General features: G+C 42.9%; 1 pseudogene; it reads right to left on the reverse strand.

Annotated features, from left to right (window-relative positions):
* Positions 1-10,189: 10,189 nt before the first annotated feature.
* LOC135654192 (probable protein phosphatase 2C 59) lies at positions 10,190-14,862 on the reverse strand (annotated as a pseudogene).
* Positions 14,863-16,579: the final 1,717 nt, after the last annotated feature.

The raw sequence follows: 16,579 nt of genomic DNA on the forward strand, positions 1-16,579 counted from the left end.
ATTATTTAGTATGTCATATTTCTTTTTTTTTTCTTACATTTCAAAGCATATAAATTCGTTTTTGTACACTAATAGTATGTTATTCGTTTTCTCCTCTCTTGAAATCGAACAAATCCCAAAAAGTTATATAGACAAGATGTTGTCTATCTAAGATTGTATAGAGTTCAGATCGGTTATAGTTGCAGAATGACAAGATGTTGTTGCTCGACAGGGAACGCATGCATGCATTCATGCATATGAATCAACTAAACAATCCTCTTCTCTTTCAGGACATGTGAACTTTTTCTTGCACAACCTGTTTACTTTGCATTACTAAGTCAAAGTGAATTTGTCTATGACATGTTATACCTTCTCATAACAATTTTAATATTGTCTCCCAAGAAATCATTTCTTGCTGTTTCATTCACAATGACAGAAAATTCTACTAACAAAAAACCCTCTATTTCATGATATTTAATCGCAGCATTGGACACATGAAAGACAAAAATTTTCATTCAACTTCTCTTCTCTTATCTACGAACAGTTCCTCTTCTTCACCGCATGGCCGAAGCGTATTAGAGTAAGGGATCAATGGGGAACTGCATCCCAGCCATCCCAGCTTCTTGAGTTCTCCATCATTTATATCATAGCTATATGCCTCGCTATCTACGGTGAAAACAAGTGACGTGGTCATCGCCACCTCTCTCAGCACGACGCAGCTCACGTTGCGGGGTTTCCTGAACCCTAACTGGCCCAAGCTCACCTCATGCGCCCTCACCCATCCTGGCGGACCGTCGTTTGTCTTCCTCAGCAGCCACAGTCCGATCACCCAAGTACACGTTTCGTAATGCATTAGGCACAGCGACTTCCCCTCCCACATGCCTATTCCGATCGTGTCCGAGCGGGCGACGGCTGCTTCTTTCGGCAGAGGGATGATCTGCGTGCGCTCCTTTCTCACATCAAAGGCGACGACACACTGGTCGATCTCGTTCGAGAACGAATTTGACGATGCCCAGAACACGACGTCGTCGCAGATCACCGGGTGCTCCAAATGTAGTTCCAACCAACCGAAGTCGAGTTCCTTGTCCATCGTCCACACCCTCGCAGACGAGTCATAGACCTGACAGCGGTGCAACTTGCTCCTTACTGAGTGCCGTGAAAGGTAGACCAACCTGTAGCCTTTCGTCACCCCATCTCCATCGTTCAAGAATCTCACCGCGATGCCACCCCATTTACAATACTTGCCCGGCGGGGAGGGTAGCTGGCACCGAGTACCACGGACCGGGTTGTAGACGAATAAGGCACCATCTGTCTTATGCAACACAAAGACGAGGCCACCAGCTGACCCAACGATTTTGCATTTGCGGAACAAGAATTCGAGGCTGCTTCTGGGCACACCGGCGTAGGGGTCAACGAGGCAGAAGGCTCCAGAAAAGGCGCTGTCGTGGGGAAAGAAGCCGGAGATGACATTGTTGTGGTACGACTGTGAAAGGAGAAAATGAGAATCTGATGAGAGCTGGCGAAAGCTCTTGCAAACAGAGAGGATCCTAAAGAAGGTCTTTGCTGGGAGGTAGGAGAGGATCTCTGCCAGCAAGTTATCGGGAAGGGGACGACCGCTACTTCCGAGGTTGGTGCTATGGGTGCTATTGAGCGTACCATCATCCATTCCAACGATCAGAGATTTGAAAGAGTCCAACTTATTGTCCATTATATAGAGAAGTAAGAGGGAAGGATGACGACTCTTAGTGTGAGAAGATATCCAACTCTCCTCGTTTGAAACAGAGAAATGTTTCGAGGACCGATTGCCATATTCATGTACTCTTTCCATGAAAATATATATATATATTTATTGTATTACAATAAAGGGAAAAACATATCATTTTCATATATTTTTATGAAAATGGCAATAAGTAATTACATTTAATATTACCATTTCAGACATCATATGAAAATAGTAGTTAATTATTAGATTTAGTGTGATCCTTCAGAGCACTCCCCTCTGTTAGACATTATCCATGATATCTAACTTGCCAAGTAAATGAAAAAATTGATTTGAATTAAGAGCCTTAGTTATCAATAAGATCAATAGATAGTGAAAAAATCATTAAACTTTGTTACTTGAGATGGTAAGTTTTGATTAGACGTTTCTATTTTAAAATCAATAATATATGTATATATTGAAACTCTTATTTAAACTTTGTTACTTGACTATTAAGACATTAAAGATTTATTATTAGACTCAAAAACTAATTTGTAGTGATTATATTAATTTGTAAGGACCCAAATTATATTGTAGAACTTTGCAAGGAAAATTATGTAAAAATGCCGCAGCCTGTCATACGCCGCCGCAGCCGTCCTCATCGGCATTCCTGGGTGCGTTCATGTGCCACGCGGCGCTCCTAAAGTTCTACAATATAATTTGGGTCACAAAGAGAGATTCACAACGGCGGAAACCCGCCTAGATGTTCTTGAAGCGAGCATGGAGGAACTCTACCATGGCCAACAAAAACTAGTTGGGGTAGAGAGCTCGCAAGAGGAAGCGGAGTCCAGGATCGACAAGGTCGAGGCCCTAGTCGACCGACTGTCTGATGACACCAAAGACTCCGTGCAACACTTACAGGATGTTGTGGCGGAACTCACTTCAAAGGTGGCCATGCTCGCAAGAACACTAAATGCGGGAGGAAGCAACACCCGCGTTGCACTGCCACAAAATTTGAGGGCACCCGAGCCTCATGGATATGGAGGGGCCAGAGATGCCAAAGAGCTCGAGAACTTTCTGTTCGACATGGAACAATACTTCCGAGCTACGAGGCCCGATTCTAAAGATACCAAAGTTTCTATAGCAACAATGTATCTGAACGGAGATACGAAACTTTGGTGGCGAACCCGTTGGGAGGAGATCCAACAAGGCCGGTGTCGAGTCGACACATGGGAGGACTTGAGTTCGTCGCAAGAAGGAAGTTGAGACAACTCCGCCAGAGTACCACCATCCGAGACTATGTGAAACAATTTTCTGCACTAATGCTGGACATACAGGACATGTCCGAGAAGGACAAGTTGTTCAGCTTCCTCGATGGTTTGAAGCCATGGGTTCAACAGGAGCCAAATCGAAGGAATGTTACCGATGTGGTCGGGGCAATTGCTACTGCAGAAAGACTCACCGACTTTGTTTCCTCCGAAGACCCAGGGAGAAGGAAACAATCTTCAGGCAATCGCCCTCCAAAACATTCTCAAGGGAAGGAGCTCGGGGGCGAACAAAAGAAGAAGAGTTCCCACAAAGGGCCAAACCCGAAAGGCAAGACCTCAAAACCTAAAGGATGTTTCTTGTACGGAGGACCGCACATGGTGAGAGAGTGCCCACAAAAACAAGCACTCAATGCTTTGACGGCTTCCATCCAACCCCCCCGATCGGACAAGGGCAAAGCTGTTGCTCTTACTTCGAGCAGTTCTGAATCCAACAGCGATGACGAGGAGTCGCAAGGACCCCGAATGGGAGCAATGCGTTTGTTGAACGTCATGCGGGGTCAAGTGGGGGAGAACATCAAAACAAAGCTACAAAAAGAAGGAAGTAGTGAGCTGATGTATGTGGACATCAAGCTAAATGGCCAAACGACCCGTGCAATGGTGGACACGAGCGCTACCCACAACTTCATAGCCGATCGAGAAGCACAACGACTTGGGTTGATATTGGAGAAGAGCCCAAGCCGAATGAAGGCGGTGAACTCGGAGGCCAAGCGAATCTCCGGGTTGGCGAAGGGTGTTCCCATCAAAATCGGGACATGGAGCAGGAACACCAACATGATGGTCGTGCCATTGGATGACTTCCAAGTGATCCTTGGAATGGAGTTTATGCACCCGGCAAAGTTGGTGCCAATGTCGTTCTTGAACTCCCTATGTATGATGGGAGGCGAGGACCCCTGTGTGGTTCCCATCTCTCGGAGAGGAACCAAGGAGCCCTGACACATATCGGCATTACAACTGAAGAAAAGGGTGCGAAAAGGCGAATTGACATTCATGGCTGCTATGAAGCTAAAGCCACTCAACGAGAAGGCCATTCAAGAACCTGCTGCGGTGGCGAACGTCCTGAAAGAGTTCAAGGACGTTATGCCACCCGAGTTACCGAAGACTCTTCCACCACGCAGAGGCATGGATCACAGCATCGAGCTGGAGCCAAGAGTGAAGCCTCCAGCGAGACCACCCTACCGCATGCCCCCGCCAGAGTTGGCAGAACTCAGGAAGCAGTTAAGTGAACTGCGGACTTGTTCGACCAATTGGGCAAAGCTAAGTATTTCTCAAAACTCGACCTTCGGTCGGAGTATTGGCAGGTGCGCATTGCTGAAGGCGACGAAGCGAAGACTACCTGTGTGACCAGGTATGAAGCGTTTGAGTTCTTGGTGATGCCTTTCGGCTTAACCAACGCTCCGACCACATTCTGCACTCTCATGAACCAGCTATTCAAGGAGTATTTGGATAAGTTCGTGGTCATCTACTTGGACGATATCGTCGTCTACAGTCAAACGCTTGAGGAGCATGTCAATTACCTTCAGACGATTTTCAAGGTTCTCAGGGAGAACACTTTGTTCGTGAAAAGGGAGAAATGCTACTTTGCTCAAACTGAGATATTATTCTTGAGACATCGAATCGGTGATGGCACCATTCGGATAGATAAGTCGAAGGTGCAAACAGTTGCAGAATGGCGAACTCCAAAGAAGGTGCTAGAGTTGAGATCCTTCCTTGGTTTCGTCAATTATTATCGATGCTTCATAGCGGGATATTCGAAGCGTGCAACCCCACTAACGAAGTTGCTGAAGAAGGAGCAGCCTTGGAAGTGGTCTGACAAATGTGAAATAGCATTCCAAGATATGAAGGCTGCTGTTATAGAAGAACCAGTGCTCAAATTGCCAAACTATGGGGAGCCTTTTGAAGTCCATACAGATGCTTCAGACTTCACTATTGGGGGAGCACTCATGCAGGAGGGTCATCCGGTGGCCTACGAGAGCCGCAAACTCAACGAGACCGAGCGGCGGTATCCATTGCATGAGAAGGAGATGACAGCAGTGATCCACTGTCTACGAGTTTGGCGACACTATCTCCTCGGATCGCGATCTATGCTGAGGACGGACAACATCGCTCTGAGCTATTTCCAAACTCAGAAGAAGCTCTCCCTAAAGCAGGCGCGTTGGCAGGACTTCCTGGCTGAATTTGATATGACAATGGAGTATAAGCCTGGGAAGGCAAATGTCGTGGCCGATGCATTGAGTCGGAAGGTGGAGCGTGTGAATGCCGCCCAATTGGAGGGCGGAAACCAAGCAAGTCAGTTGCACTCCAACTTCCTTTCCAGAATCAGGGATGGACTGTATAGTGACCCCCAAGTAGTTATCCTAATGCAGCTCATCAAAGAAGGCAAGGCACGACGATTTTGGGTCCAGGAGGGACTCGTTTACACAAAAGGGAATAGAGTTTATATTCCCCGAGTGGACAATTTAAGGCGTGAACCCTTAAAAGAGTGTCACGATTCCCTTTGGGCTGGACACCCAGGCATTCACAGAACGTTGGCTCTCGTGGAGAGGGCCTTCTACTGGCCGAAGATGGGGACTGATGTGGAGGAATATGTTCGAACATGCCTTACTTGCCAACAAGACAAGGTGGAGCAGCGGAAGCCGGTGGAACTTTTGGAGCCGTTGCCCGTACCAGAAAGGTCGTGGGAGAGCATTTCCTTGGATTTCATATCAAGCTTGCCACTTGTAGGGAGACTTGGATTGATACTCGTGGTGGTCGATCGGTTTTCAAAGTATGCAACTTTCATTGCTGCTCCCCTACACTGTTCAGCAGAGGAGGTGGCCAAGCTTATGATGAAGATTGTGGTGAAGTATTGGGGAGTCCCACACAATATCATTAGTGATCGAGATGCTCGGTTCTTGGGAAGATTCTGGACCGAGCTATTCAAATTGTTGGAGTCGAAGTTATACTTCTCTACAAGCCTCCACCCCCACACGGATGGCCAGACTGAAAGGATAAACTCACTCCTGAAGCAATATCTCCGGCACTACGTGAGTGCCAACCAACGAGATTGGGTGAAGCTGTTGGACATTGCCCAATTCTCCTACAACTTGCAGCGGAGCTCTGCATCCAACAAGAGCCCCTTCGAGATCATCACAGGACAACAACCGTCAACTCTGCACACCATGGCAATTGGGTATACTGGGAGTAGTCCATCAGCCTATCATTTCACAAAAGAGTGGCATCGAAATGCAGATATTGCGCGGGCTTACTTGGAGAAGGCGGCAAAAATGATGAAGAAGTGGGTAGACTTGGGAAGGCGACCACAAGAGTTCAAAGTTGGCGATTTGGTGTTGGTAAAGCTCCAACCGGCATCACTCCAATTCTTTAGGAACAAAGTCCACAAAGGATTGGTGCGCAAGTATGAAGAGCCCTTCCCAATTATCAGCAGGTTAGGCAACGTCTCTTACAAGTTGCAGCTGCCGGCGTGGTTCAAAATTCACAACGTTCTTCACGCCAGCAACCTAAAAGCCTACCACTTGGACCCGCAAGATGCTTCCCGAAGTGTTCCAACTCGGCTACCTCCCATCACAACCTCCTACGAGAAGTGAGTTGAAACCATTCTGGCGGACCGCAAGATAAAGCTACCCAACGGAGCTAAGCAGATAAAGTACTTGGTGAAGTGGTGAAAGCTTCCCCGAACAAAAGCCAGTTGGGAGCCTGAAGACGCCTTGCGACATGAAGAAGAAATCATCAACAACTACCAACAAGCGTCGACGAGGGCGTCGACAGTTTAAGTGGGGGAGAATGTCACGAACGATCGTCGCGCACTCGCAACAACTCCGTTCAACGAACCGTTCGTCGCTCACACCTACATGTACAGCTGTTTGACAGCATGTTTTCTCTTAGTTTTGGGTTATTTTGCTTGTAAAAATGTAAGTTCGAACAAGCTGCAGCGTTACAAAGCGATCGCTCACCGAAACGAGCAAAACAGCCTAAAACAGCTCCGTTTTCGCGTGCCGCGGGCTGATTTCTGGAATCTGCCTATGCTCACCAAAACGTCAGCCATCTCAGCCCCTTTGAACCCCCCGGGTGGCACAGGGCTGGATGGGGCTTCGGATATATACCGGGCGTTGAACACTCTTTCGCAAGTTCGCAAGTTCGCAAGTTGCCTTGATGGGAACTTGTTGTCGCGCCCGGGACCAGGTGAGTGGTTGTTTGTGGGCTTGCAGCTGTTCGTTCAACCTTCTAAAGCCCTTGTTTTCCCCCTCTCCCTCTTTTCTCTTGTGCACGCAAGGTGCTCGCTGAATTGCTTGTAAAGCTTCCCCTTTTCGCGAGATGTCGGGACTTGTCCGCCGCTCGTTCTTTCGAACTAATCAACTTTATTCTTTTACAGGTCCTTCGGGACTTGCGAGAGGTTACAAGTGGGCTGATCCTCGCGGAGCAATATCGCAAGGGCGAAGCGCGACTTAGGCAATGCAAGCTAAGTTCGCGTCTTTGCCGCAAAGGTGACCCGCGACTTAGACAACGCAAGCTAAGTTCGCGTCTTTGGCCGCAAGGATGCCTCACGCCTTAGGCAATTCCAGCTAAGGCCGTGACACTATGTCACTTGCTAAGATTGCAGCTTTTAATTGCCATCCATGTGGTCACTCCCTCCATCACATTATGATACCAGCTCCATATGTTCTGCCATCTCCTACATTTACTTACTGTACACATGAATTAATAACTTGGATCTCAAACTGTACCCAGCTCTCACCCACATTAGGTTGATTTCTGCAGAGGAAACGAAAGAAACATTGCAGAAACAGGACCAGCTATTGGACACTATTCGTTCTCATTTGGCACCCTAAAGAAACAAATATTGGTGATTCGTTAGCCTGCAATCTTCGTAAGGTGTGTCTTCCTAGGCCATAAAAGTTAAAATTATGGTGCCCTTTCTACAGGAATCTCTTCCTTCTACCTGCTGGATTCTTAACAAGATGCAGAAATTTAGAAGGGTTGTGAGGTACTGTCTGATCTAGAATCATGTGATATACCTTAACTTCCCATCTGTCTCTGCACAGACACTGATGGACCGTAACAACTATTATGAGGGAATTCCACAAGTTTGCATCCCAAGACACAGTAAGTAATTTGGGTTCCTCGACGGTGTTAGATTGCAGAACGACTAAAAGCAAGAACCCAAGAGAACTGTCCGATATATGTACACATTGCAGCATGATGTGGAGGACAGTTCTCCTCATGTTACACAAAGTGCTTGATGGTCTTTGTTTCGTCTAAGGAAGAAAAGAAAACAATAAAAGGAAATAAAATCTTTTACCAGGCACACGGGAAAACAGAAGGGGAACAGAAGGAGTTACAGGAGATTGGTGAAGAAACTTCAGATCAAACTACACGAATTCTCTTCTTGGGAGGGAGAGGAAGGAAGACCGAGGTAAGATCGGGAGTAACGGCGTGGAATTCCATGGAAGGAGCCGGCGGTACCCTCTTCGCCGGCTTCGGCTTTCTCTTCGCCGGCGTACAAACAAGGACGGGCTTGAGAACGGTCTCTTCCGCCTTTTGGTGTGACGCACTCTTCCTCTTCGGTTTCGGCAGCATCGGGACGGCCTTCCACGGGCTTGTCCCGCGTCGGCGCAGTCTTTATGGGCGGAAGCAGAGGCAATTCACCTACGACGACGACGACCGCCTCGGAGCCCATGGCTGCGGAGATCAAGAACTGAAGACGAAGGCAGTGGAGGCCACAGGATTCCCTTGAGAGGAGCAAAGAGAAGCACACCTCACAAGGTGGTCGGCTCGGAGAGGAATCCTTGTGGTGGAGGAGAAGAGGAGAAGAAGCTGAGCAGCAAATTTGGAGGGAGAGGGAAGGGCGAAGGAGTAAATTGGAGGAGCGAGGCAGCAGCTTCGACGTTGTGGCATCTCTACGGCTGTCCTCGACAAAAGAGAAATGCCAGGATCCACGTCTTAACGCCGCTTTCGGCACCCTCCTCCATTTCCCCGGTGAACCAACTTTTCGTCTCCTTTTTTCTGTTCTCGCTGCTCTGCTGAAAGCGTCGTCGGCAGTGGGCTGCGGACGACAACAAAGCATTAAATAACCGGTTAGTGTGGAGAGAGAGAGAGAGAGAGAGAGAGAGGCACCATACTCGATCAACTTGTTCATTCCATCGGTCGTTGTCCCCAACTCCATTAGCCTTCTTTTGGTTTATTTTTCTCTTCCTTTTTTTTGTGTCCGAGTCAAGAAAGGTTGTGTCGACAACAGACGAGGAGAATATGAAGGCTAAGGTAGACTCTTTTGCACGAGGCAAACTGTGTAGGGTTAATAAAAAGTAACTTCGATGTTCCTATCCTTCTTGGATGCCATGGGACCTATAATTTTTGTTAATGGGCGCAAACAACAAATTAATAGGTTAGATTCTATTCTATTCTATTCTATTCAAACACATCCGCGCATCTGCCACGCTAGATAAGACATGGGCATGACCCTTTGATGGATCAATCACGAAGAATGGTTATACGGCTTTACCTTTGAATCTACGTCAAAATGGTCAAAGTTACCATGGAAACTATCACAATCAAACTCCACTATGTATCATTAGACACTTCAATTCTGTATCCATGTGAAACTAATCTTCCTGCCAACATTTATAATACAAACTCAATAAGAGACCTTCTTTCATGGGTCTCATTTTGCTTTCATAGGGGGCATATCAAAATTGTTCCTTGAGGCTTAAATTACCAAACTTGAGCTACTTTAATTGCAGGAGTAAATTCCAAATGGTAAAAATGGTATGTATATATAAACGACTATTCAGGAAGAAATTTAGGCACTCTAACCAAACAATCTTATTGATTATTCTAACAAAAGTGAAAACAGCATGATACAGACTCCACTAAACCATTACAGATAACAAAGCGATAACAAAGATCAAGCAGACAATTTGTACCTATTGCTGCTCGGTTGTGTTATCAAGGCTAGCCAAGAAACTGTACCACGACACCAAGTGATGTTGTCAGAACTACCCCTTTGATAGGCCTCCTGTAACAGTTTCTTTGCTGCTTGTTCTGGATCTTGTAGGGGTTTGACAATAGCTACCACCGCCTCCTGAATTTGGAACCAAATGAAAAAGAAAGGGTTCAATCTTCGGAGATGATATTTCAGGTACCTACTTTTTTTTTTGTTTTTTGTTATTTTCTTCTTTTAAAGTATACCTCATTCGTTCGTGACAACATCCCACAATCAGTCACTTGCAAGGATGAGGAATTCGAGAGATCCATCAACCGCTTCCACCTGCATTCAACAGTAGTCGAAGCAGTCAAAGGCATTACTGTCAGATGATGATATGTCTCGAGTCTTGAAGACAATAACATTGTAGGAATAAAGTGATAGGTCAGAGATCAAACATGAATTTCTGGATCTGCGACAACAAACTGTTTCAGGTGCCTATCACCAAATGCACGAGAAACGGCAAGAACACCACCGACACGCCATGTCCCTGCAGTTACAGTTGATCAGTATTTATATAACGAAATGATCTAAACTGATAAAAAATGATGGAGGAGATCAAGTACCAGCCCACATTACAAAGCCCCCAGCATCCTCAATCCTTTGCTCTCTCATCTGTTTGGTCAGGCTTGTGATCCCTTGAGACAGCTATAGCTGCAAAAGTTACAAAAAATAGCGTGAGCCGAGTTCCTAGTAAAGAACTAAACTTTTAAGAGGCTCAATCAATAATTCAATACAAGATTCTGGTGATTGTATTCTATTTCAGATACTGAATTTGTTAAAAACAGAACCTTCAAGCACATCCAGAGAAAATCATCTCCATATTATCACCATCAAAATAGAGTGATTGGTTTAATTATGAGAGCTCACATCAACCAAGTACCACAACAGGTTGATTTGCCAGGTCTCTGTTGTTCAAAGTACCAAGAACTGGCTTTTGACCATGATGCACGAGGGACAAAAGGTTTCTTTCTCTAAATTACCAAGCAATCAGAAGAATTGCCGTTGCAATCTACTGCACAAACTAGAAGCAAAACTTACCATATGGGGAACAAAAGACTTTTTTCTCTAAATTATGAAGCACCCAGAAGTTCGTTTGGTCAACTACTCTATCATGATCAGAAAATTGCTTTTGCAATATATTGTAAGAACCAAGAAACAGAACTTGCAAGTAAAATGGGTGCTCTACAAGAAATTGGCACAACTGTTTGCCTCAGAAAAGGACTTGTTGCAACTGATGCCACTGAAAAACCAAGAATCAGATGTTTGTATCAAGAGGTTCATAGAATACATAAACTTTTGTATTAATTGAGCACAAGTTGAGATGCCAAACTCGATTTAACAAAGAAAAAGTGGGAAAAAAAAAACAACGAAAATTAGAACCACAAGCAGCTTTTAATATGCTAAATAAAAAGTCTTTATTAGTTACAATTTTCAAGATAACTGGATCGAGTGATGCAACAAATTCTAGATTGATTTTTCGACCCAATCAATTGAAATGAGAAGAGATTGCATGGATATCTTATAAAGAATACAGAACAACCTCAACGGGCATAAGAACAAACATAAACAACAGGATTCAATGACAACAAGTATGTCAACAGCACCACACAGTACTGTTTATTGCCATTCATAAATCAATCAGAAATTTGAATCTAGTTAGAAGGCAATAATCTCAAACTAAAGATGACCACATATAGTAATTGAACCATGAGATGAACAAATGGGCAAGCAAACATCCAAACAAAAGCAAATGGTAGATCACGGATAATGATTATGGAAATATGTAAAATGTTAAATACCAAGCTCTACATACATGAGGGATGATTTTTGATAAAAAATATGTAAATTTGGCAAGAAAAAATAATGGAGACACAATAATATCTACCTAAAGTTCCATATAAAAAATATATTCTTTAACACTGAACAAAACAAATAATGGAGAAATATGCTTATGACAAGCTTCAGGATTAAGGAAACATCAACTTCCATTGTCATCCTGTTTTGTCATTGGCGTGAATAGTTAAACTCCCGATCGTCGAAGTCTACGATTAGATGGTTTTGACAAGGGTCAATTCCAGAATGCAAGAAATATAACCAACAAAATGTGGACTGGAGGATAAAAGACCGTAGAATAATAAATCACACCAATAAAAATCCCATTTGTAGATTCCAAGACATGTCATACATCTAAAGTGGTACCAAAACCTACTATGTACAGCGCTAAATGGAAAGTTTCATCAAGGAACAACACTCAAGCGATGAACAAAAAATAGTTCTTAGATCATACATTAAAGACAAGATAACATGACTAAACTATTAGTATACAATTTCACCAAAAGTATGTAGCTATGAAACCACTGTAGCATCGATAAGTCATAAAGACATTAAGTGCAATGGCTTATAGAAGTAGCATAAAAAAGTGATTATTATTCTTTAAATAATGCTGTGTAAAAATTGGATAACTTAATATTAAGTTTCCAATCCTGTTTAACTTGCTAGTAAACTATTAATCTTCAAATCTCATTTCAAAAAGAGTACATGCAATACGAGAGCGTAATGAACTTTAGCACCTCATCCATCATCAACAATTTAAATCCTCATTTATCACCATAAGTGTGCAGTTTCAGCCATTTCTGAAGATTTTTTCGCAGGTTCAATTCTCCAATTTCAGGCTTAAATTCTGTGAATCCAAACAGGAATATGTTCTCTTTCTCCTTCCTGTCTATACTTTTTTATATTACTATATTTTTGAAGAATCTGAAACTATATGATTATTTGTTTCAATGTGTTCAGTACACCAGAGACACACAGAGCTACTATAGCATTTGGCAGGATCAAGAGAAGGCCAAAAAACTTTGTTGGTCTAGAACCTACATATATCCTAAGAACCTAGATGTCACTGGTGTCACATTCTAAATATTGCTCTTAAATAGGTTGGGTTGTCAGAATACAGTTAGTAAAAAAAAATGCAGTAAACTCCATCTAAATTGAGCCGGTTTAGTTCTAGATTAAGTACAGAAATCCGTTACACATAATTGATGATAAGAGAACTGATTTAAGGATGAGGGGCCTACCATCTCCTCCTCTACATATGACAGCTCTAGAGTCCCCAACATTTGCAACGAGCAAACGATCACCAACAAGGACAGCTGTTGATGCAGTTGAACCCGCCTCTCGGTTCTGGCTGTTCTCAGATTTCAAAAATTCTGCGTCCGTGTGGTTGTATGCATCAGCTGAAGGTAACAGCACAGATGAATTTCATAAGCCAAATATTATTGTTCTCTAAAAGCTCTTTCATAGTACAAAATGCAAATCAGCACCACCTATAGCTGATTTTGTATCGGTAATGAACTTTGGATGCCTGAGTAAGTTGCTGAAGAGGTTTTGTTTAACATACTCTGCTACTTGGGCACCGCCATGACCTACATAACCACTCATCAAAGCATCAAAGTCTAACGTTAGGATATTGAATGTATAAGCAACTCTCCACGAGAGAAATTTACCCTAGAAAAGGATTGAAAGAAGCAAGTTAATGAATGGGTTTTCTATGTCAGTTTTACCAAAAATTTGCAAATACAAAAAAAAAAAAAGATAAGACATTCTAAACATAACAAAGACAACAAAATACTGCAGAAATTTTACCATCAAAGACCCCAAACAAGCCAACAATTTCTCCATCAACGCTGTCAATTCGCGTCTCATAGAAGTCTTCCATCGAAGATCTTTTCCCCGGACAGCTTGCATACCCATAACCAAACTTCCCATCTTGACTGTCTTGAAAGAAATAAGCATGAGTTTTAATGTTAGATTGACACGCAAGAGTAGGATGTTTCTTTACAGCCTACTTTAGGCAACATATTCAACTGCAGATTCAAGAACCACAATTAACAGATAGGAAGCAGTTCTATGAGTTTATTCAGCGTAAAAGAACCATGTTTCCCATGTAAGTTCACACATCCATATCTGACGAACCATCTCATAACTTGTTTGTCAATTATTAAGGATCTAACTTATATTGAATTATTAAGGAATAAACGACTGTTTATACATAAAAAATAAATAAATAAATAAATCTCTTCCAATAACTAGCTAGTTTGTCTTCGAATTAGAACTCAAAATATATGAAGCGAATGCTAGCATAAGATCAGCTCGAAAATCGCACGAGATACGAAACATAAACAAATCTAGAAAAGAATATCGTAAGCCTTAATACGACTTCACAAGGAATAAACGAACGAGACCTGAGTCCTCCCCCGCTGACCGGAGCACCGTCTGCTTGAAGCCCACTGATGGAGTTCAAATACCCCATCTTCCCTCCGAAATATTCGCCCCCCAAACAAAGATCAAAGTGAGGGAAGATCCCACCGAAACCACCGAAACAAGAAGGCCGATCCAATCAGCCTGGAAAGAAACCCATGCCCGATTTCCTCACACTCGAATCAGCCGTCGATCCCCACCGCGACCAAATTCACCCCCTGCAATCGACATCCGATACCCCCTCCCCCCCACAAACGTTTACCACGTCGATCAACGGAAGCAATCTCGAACTCCAAAAAGAAAAGAGGGCAGATGAAGAGATCCTTCACCGAGAGACAGAGAGAGAGAGAGAGAGGAGACGCCGAGCACTGGTTTCGATCGCTGGCAACGGGGAAGAAACGTCGAGGGAGGAAACAACGGATTAATGGTGGGGGGTAGGCGGTGGGTTTTGAGTAGAAGTTAAAATGTATGAATGGATATGCTTAGGTCTCCATTTGGTACCGAAAATAAATAGATAAATAAATACACATGTCTCAAGAAAAATAACTTTAATTGAGCGTTAAAGTATAATTAATTAAGTTTAATTGACTAAATCGAAGATCTAATTAGCAATATATGAGCATACATAACAATGCTATAATAACAATCAAAACTTAAAAGGACAAAAAATGGTTGTAATAAATCATACATTTGTGTGTGAGAGGTCACTTCTATCTTTCCTTTGCGTGCTTGCATTGCTTAAGTGGTTGCCATCACGTAACCGCATGCCATCGTTATACTTGTCGCTTGTTTGGGTGTTCTTTTCGATGCATGATTATTCCATTTCTTATGAGATATATATATATATATCGGGAGGAAGCATAATATAATGCAGCTTAATTCCCGATGGAATTAACGTGATGAACACCGACATTTTCTCGAGCATAGTATATTAACATGATAGAGCTTTTTTTCTGGGGGATTACCGATGAAATCCATGTGGGGAAGACGAGCACGTCGTTGACTTCGATCGGAAGCTGTGGCGAGGATCGAAATGACTCAGGCAGTTGGCAAGTCAACGCCTCAATCCACCAATTTTTAGTGAGGATGAATGCGATGCAAATTCCCTGTTGCATTAATTTGGTGGTATTATATATAAACACAACAATTTTCATATTTATTGACTCGGTCAATCTCTGTAAGTCGATTGTCATTTGCCCCTCGAACAGCAATTTAATGCATATGAATGTGAGGGAATTCTCTCTTTTTTTTTTTTCTCCATAAAAGAGTCTCACGTTTTCAGAAATTTTCCGACATCAATTTTTTTTTTAACCTAATACCGATTACAATATTTTTAATACGATGTTATAGTATTTTAGTAATACCCAAAAAATAATATAATATAATATATTTATAAATATAATTATTTTGAAAATATTATTTTTTACAGTATTTTTATTTTATGTTATAGTATTTTTCATAATATAAAATATTATAACTATATTTTTTATTGCATTGACGATTGTTTCTTAGTATTACTGAAAATACTATAATTGGATCGATTCATCCAACTAGTCCACAGAAAAAGGAAAAAAAGAAAAAAAAAAAAAGGGTAGATAATTGGATATTTCAAGGATTAAGCAAAAAATTAAGCGCTATTAAAAATCTGAAAAATGAGAAGTTTCTTTTTTTAAAATCAATATGTGTATATATTGATTTATATGCTAAGTAAGCGGTGGTGGTTCGCTCGCCCGCGGCACCTCCCTTACGGCTTTCTTATTTAAGTTTCCGCGTCCCACCACCGTGCTTGTATGTATATATATACACATGTTCTTGTCATCCTCTGCGTCTTCTATCGACACAACTTTCTTCTTTAAGGACCGATTACCATATTCATAAACTCTGACCATGAAACTATATATATTTCATATTTATTGTATTAAAATAAAGTGAAAAAAATATCATTCTTCATATATTTTTATGAAAATGATAAATAGTAATTACATTTAAAATTACCATTTGAGATATCATATGAAAACCTCAGTAAGACATTATCCATGATGATAGGGGTAATAATGGCGACATGACGTGTCACGACGACTGCCCCACCTGGGCGCCACTCTGCCCAATGAGGAAGGCAATAACGCTGACTCGACACGCGCTGACGTCATCCACTATCAGGCAACGACTTCCGACCCCGTGCACTTGACCACGACAGGAGAGGACGACGACCGACCCTCGCCCATACCCTGCGACAGTCCGGTTCTCCACGCAACGTTAGTAACAGCGTCAGACGTCGTCAGAGGTACGATCCTGCCTCCCACAGGCGGGCACATCAGGTAACGCTAAACTACCCTA

The sequence above is a fragment of the Musa acuminata genome, unplaced genomic scaffold (assembly GCF_036884655.1).
Source record: "Musa acuminata AAA Group cultivar baxijiao unplaced genomic scaffold, Cavendish_Baxijiao_AAA HiC_scaffold_52, whole genome shotgun sequence".
Classification (NCBI taxonomy): Eukaryota; Viridiplantae; Streptophyta; class Magnoliopsida; order Zingiberales; family Musaceae; genus Musa; species Musa acuminata.